We start from the raw sequence: 6341 nt of genomic DNA, 5'->3' as shown, positions 1-6341 counted from the left end.
AAGTGAAGCTGAAATTTTCTCAAAAAATTTGTCCACATGGCATAAGTAATGCTATGGTGGCACCTACATAGAAATTAAAAAATATATTTTTTTTAAAAAAATTGCATTATTTAAAAAAAAAACAGCATTTTTTGTAAAAAAAAATCAAAAAATTTAGAAAATCAGGAAAAAAATATGATTTAAAAAAAATGGAAGAGTTGATTTTTTTTTTAAAGTGTGAAAACTAAATAATCAGTTTTGTTATTTTTTTAAAAAAAATAACTTTTCCATTTTTTAAACTATTTTTTTATTTTCTATAATTTTTATTATTTTTCAGTTTGTTTTTGTGACATTATTTATCCACGTGGACAACACTAGGCAACATTTTTATATAAAATAGAGAGTGTAGATCACGTGCCATTCAAGAATAATTTGAGGTATGTTTTGCAAACTAGATAGTGATAGTTTAGGTAGTTTCTCAACCTTCTAATACTTTAGGTATGAAACTCAAAAAATAGTGGTAGTTGAGGTGTGTTTTTTACCATTATCTCAAAAAAGTTAGAGTAATATCCCTAGATTCAAGCAGCAAGGGAATAAGGGTAAGAGAAAAGCACTTAAGGGTAAGAGAATAGCATGACTTTTGCCTTTCCATTTCCACCTATCGACAGAAATACATTTCCAGATCCGCTCGGTACCCCTAGAGGCACGGAGCATGCCCATCACCTAGTTAAAGATATCAGGCAAGGGTTCAGGTACAACTGGGGGGGGGGGGGGGGGGTTGGAAGAACATGGAAAATCAAGTTAAAAAAGACACCCGAGGGAAAGAAGGGCTAGAGTATGGAAAAATAGGAGAACGGATACTCACGAGCGTTGTTTCATTGCTCGGGAAGAGGGCCAAGGACAGGGTCGTGCAACGGTCGGTGCGTATTATCACAAACCGGTTGTAACATCCCCTGTCGCGATCATTCTCGGCACTTGTGATGAGGCTCCGGGAGCCTCGAAAAACAAGATTTATCATCTCCCCACGGAGCACCCGGGGGGAATAGAGGTGAATCAGATAATCCAGAGTAAAAGAGAAGTTAGCTCGGTCTACCAAGTACTGCAAGCAACGTACTACTCTCCAAGTTTTGGGGGCTAATTGCCCAGGACAGACGCCATACGCAACAAAAGGCCTCGACAACCTCGTGTATCGGGAGGCCAAACCCGATAGTAAAGGGATTAGTGTAGACCAAAGACATACCCGTTATATGTTGGGTAATGTTAGCACTAGCAGGGGCGGAAATACATCAACCTCAGGCCCCCATTGACAGTCGATAAAAACTTGGGGATGGTGGAGTCGTCAATCAAAGAAGTAATACCTTCCACAGACTCGAACTGAAGGTTGGCACGGAAATCCCTCTCAAAATTGAAACTAAAGGGAATGATGTCAAATGTGGGGGAACCCAAGTCTATCATTCGAGTGGTAGAAAAAGACAAGGGTCGGCAACGGATGGAGACCGCCGAAGTGGCCCCTATATGCTCTCGCATGCTTGCAAGAGTAAGGTCAAAAGATGAAGATGAAGATGTGGACGATGAAGACATTGCAAAAAAGGAGGTCTAGAAGGTAAAGGTGTTGGGTTTGCACATAGGTGAAGAATGAGAGCAAGGATGGGAAATATGAGCGTGATCACCCGCTTAAATAGCCAGCGAAAGTAATCATTAGCCTTGGGGAACGAAGCGGCGTGCCCTGTCAGTGAAGCGTCAATCGGTGTCTCTGAAAGAGTGATTGTGTGCATTAAATGCCGACCTGATGAAGCGTCGGATCGAGGGAAAAAATGCACCGTCTCGATTCCCGTGAAAAGTTTGGGGAAAGAGCGAACTCTTCCACTTCCCGGGTTCATGAAATGAAGGGCCCAAAAAGTGGGGGACTATATGTATTGGGTAAAATATCCTAGCGGCATATTCAGAGACCACAACGACTCAAGGACATACTAGAGTTGTCCCCCATTTCTGTCAACTCCCGTCACATTCACTCACTCCAGTCAGAGCGCCATAACGCACGTAGGCATGGTGACATCCGCACAGTCTTGTCATCATGAATTTTAGGGTAGGACAACCTAGTTCGGGTCTGTATAAACAAAAGGCTTAGGAAGAAAGTGGAGAGGCAAGATCTGGGACTTTCCCCACCATATTGTAACACCATCACTAGATTATTAATAAGGAAATTCATGGAAGTTTGTCTAGATGAACTCTTGAGATTATGTTCTGTTATTCTTATTCCTTGTTCATCATATTTATGCTTGCCATTACTTCTAACCGGGCTCACAGATAGAGTTCTCAGGATCGGATGCGATCCACTTATCTTCAAACTCTATGAAAACAAATTTCTAACTGATTTTTTGGTTAAACCCGATTTTATCGGAAAACAACACCATTTTGTATTATTATTACCTACTTGATTTTGATATCTGACCAACTCCAATTCCTTACATTTCAAATTATAGTCTTAAACACTTCTCTATCACATGAATTTTATGTCAAACTTGGCCTATTTTTCTAAAATTGAGGGAGTAGGAAAGAAGGTTCGGGCATGAATTTCCACCTATGGAAAAATAACGTAAAAGTTGGGAAAATGAAGATTTATCCACTCAAAAACAATTATTGTCAGAGTTTACTTTGATTAGGACCCGTACCAAATATCAAAGAACTTCTTACTTAAACCCGTAATCAGCTTAGTAGGTACGTAAAATTTTAACATCTTACGACTTATATTGTATAGCAGTTTATAGCAGTTTATGTAACACAAAACTGTGTTCTAACTAGATTTGTCTCAATTTTTTTGTCTCGTTCTACCATTTTCACATTAATTTTCGTTATTTCAAGAGTTTGTTGAGCTTCTTGTGAATCAATATTACTATCTTTCTCTGCATCATTTATGCAAACCATGATTTAACTATTGGCCATTCTAGCAAAATCACCAATCAGAGCCATTGTTAACCATTGGTCATTAAGACGTATTCTCAAAATTCTTATATCTACATCTGTGGCAATAGGGGCATGATTTGGTAATCTGCATTCCCATAAGGATTAGCAAGTTTTTCATATAGTTAGTCTAGGAACCTTACAGCAAGGAAAAACATTGCAAACTTTAATTACATAAAATAATCAAGAATATCTAATTTTCTAACAATTTAAACTTTTGGATGAAACAATTAAGGTAATTCCACGGTTTTCTTTTCTGTTTTTGCACCAAATGATTATAAGAAAATGTAGAGAAGTAATGAAAAACCAGCCTTTAAAGTCCGGAGAGATTCAAAGACTTAATTGAAGAATTGAAAGATCTTAAATAAGGCAAAGTTGACGTTGACAAAGCAGGCATTGGTTTAGTGGAGGTCTTGCAAATTCAAAAAGACTTATTGGTACCACCAAACATATAGTCATCGATGACTTGACTGGCCCCACCTCCCACGTTGGTCTTAGCTAATTTGGGAGAAATGGTCATCATCATTGATTGGTAGTTGGGACCATCATTCTTAATTCAATCAACTTGTTCCTCATAATTCAACTTTTGGCGTTCAAGTTGGTTTTTTTCTTCCTGTTTTTGCCTTTGGAATCTACAAGCAGTGATAGATCTAGATTAGATACAATAAAATCAATTGCGTTTAACTCGGACTATATATATATATATATATATATATATATGTGCGCGCACGAGAAAAAAAGTTGACACATATTCAAATTCTGAATTCGTCACTGATTGTAATCGTAATTTATAAACAATGTAGAGAAAGAAAAGTCTAACTAATTGAAAGAACGAAATTGTTTTTGGGCTTATGATTAACTTATTGGATGTGAATACTAAACAATGCACGAATGAAACAATCAAACAAGTATAGTGGTAAATATAAACTCAAGAAAATATGCGGATGATGACTTTGTGAAACGTAGTGCTTGTTTTCAATAATAACTGCCAAAGAATTGGCTTAAGATTGTAAATCTCTTATTGTCCTCTAGAGGAAATTCCAATTCCATTCATGATTATGAAGGAGTTAAAACAACATATAAAATTTCCGAACTACTCAAAATTCTACATTTCAACATGTCAACAAGCAGAGGATCGAGCCCGTTGTACGCAAAAATGGTTTGCTCACTGCAGCCTGTGATGGTCAAGGGCGGAGCCAGTAAGAGGTTAGGGGTTCATCTTTAGAGAAAAATTACACTGTATGTATAAGGTTTAAATTATTTTTTATGTTTATACAGTAAATGTTAACCCCTTGACTTCTTTGTGTGTTTACTTCTTTATATTTTTGAACCCCTTTAGTAAAACTCTTGACTCCCCCACTGATGATGGTTAAATAAAAACTGAACTTGAGAGAGTTAAATGGTATATATAGTATAGCCAAAGGACCAATATCCTCGTGACAGAATAATCACATAATATATATAAGTGAATGTTATATGGTTTATAAAGGAGGTGAAACTACTTTGGTGGTTTGCTTATACCTTTTATTGCCTATTAATCTCATCAACACACGAATATAGAGTAGGCTTGACGGATTTAACGAACTCATTACTTATTGCTCGAAATCTCAATTTCTACAAATATGTGCAAAAAGGATTTTAGAAGTGTTCTACAATCGATTACGCATGTGCATAAGCTGCAACTATTTATTTCCCCATGAGCGTTGGCGTGCTATCATTGGTGATAGCGTGAAAACTTTATGAATAATAAGTACTTTAGTAGCACTACTGCACTAGTACATAGAATGACTTGTATTATCCAATCATATTTGTTTGATTTAGTTCTCTAGTTTTTACTTGAGTTTGTAACAAACTAACTGTTAAATATCAGGGCAAGCCCGATGTCTCTTGAATTATCCTGATTTGTCTGCATAGATGACTATTGATAGATGGCCAACAATGAAACTTTAGGTTTTTTTTCTTTGTTTTATTTTGTCCCCTGATGTTATTTGGATTGATATTTACTACTCTATTACTTGTGAAACTTTAAAGGTCAACTTGCCAATGCTCACTAATCATGCAAGCCATGCTCAGCACCTCTATTTTATAAATATCTTTGACTTGAACGAGAAAAAAGAATAGAACTTCTAACAGAAAAAAGAAAAGGAGATCAAAGAAAAGAGAGGTTAATTTCAACATTATATCCGTTTAGTATACGAATGTTTCATTAGGATACAAAATCCCATGATATAGGTGTTTTCATATTTAAGGTAACTTTTTAATTCATGTAGTTGACAGCTTTTCGTTAGAGTTGTGATAGGTATATCTCCCTCTAGAAAAAGAAAAAGAAGAGGAGAACAATTTTGTCCAGAAAAAAGAAACAATTTTTACATATCCAAAGTGGAACTTAGTAGGCGTTTGGCCATAAAACCAAATATTGTTCACTTTATTTGAAACTTGTGAAGTTGGAATTGAAGATGAAGTTGTGTTTAGTTATAATTTTTGTAAATAATAGTTGATTGTTTGAAGATATTGAAAGTAAAAAAAAGTGAAAACAGAATTTTAAGTATTTTTCAAATTTCAAAGTCCAACTTCAGTTTTATTAGAAAACTTTATGGCCAGAAGCGAAAAAATGTGAATTATTATAATGACCGAAGGGGGTCCTATAATGGTACAGAAATGTTTACATTACGTTTGTTTGGTTGACTTTAACAAAGTTTAATGATTTTTTAATCTTTAGGTTATTTTTTGGTTATGAAAATTATTTTAATTTAATTCGTGGAAATGTATTTATTTATGTTAAACAACTTTAGTTTCGTTACTGACAATTTCTCTTTTGCCAAATATTCTTGGGTTAAAGGAATAGTAGTAAAGTAGAACACTTGCATTACCCGTTTGGCCATGAGAATTTTTATTTTTTTCCGAATTTTTTTAATTTTATTTAAAAATTAGCGTTAGTCATAAAAATTTCAAATACAAAAGTTATTTTTTGAATTTGAAAAAATCTAGAAATTTGTATTTTTATTTTTAGGGAGGGGGTGTTTCAGTTTCAGTACATTCAAAAAATCAAATATTTTTTGCAAAAACAATACTCAAACACAACTCCATTTTCAACTCTAACTCAAATTCCAAATAAAGTGAAAAATATTTGGGACCCGTTTAGCCATGAGAATTTTTCATTTTTTGCGGAAAATTATTTCATTTTATTTGGAAATCAACGTTTGGATTCCCAATATAAAGTATTTTAGTTAAATTGGAGAAGTATAAATAATTTTTTCCAAAAAGAAAAAAGATTTCAATTACAGTTTTTTTCCTTTAAAATTGTGTCTTAAATATTTAAGTCCGACAATGTTCAAAGCAGTTAGATGGTGAAATCTTAGTCAAATCCGACACCCATGTGACCGACAGCTTCCTGTTACCAT

Source organism: Lycium barbarum, chromosome 2 (assembly GCF_019175385.1).
Source record: "Lycium barbarum isolate Lr01 chromosome 2, ASM1917538v2, whole genome shotgun sequence".
NCBI lineage: Eukaryota > Viridiplantae > Streptophyta > Magnoliopsida > Solanales > Solanaceae > Lycium > Lycium barbarum.
This window is presented reverse-complemented; position numbering follows the sequence as displayed.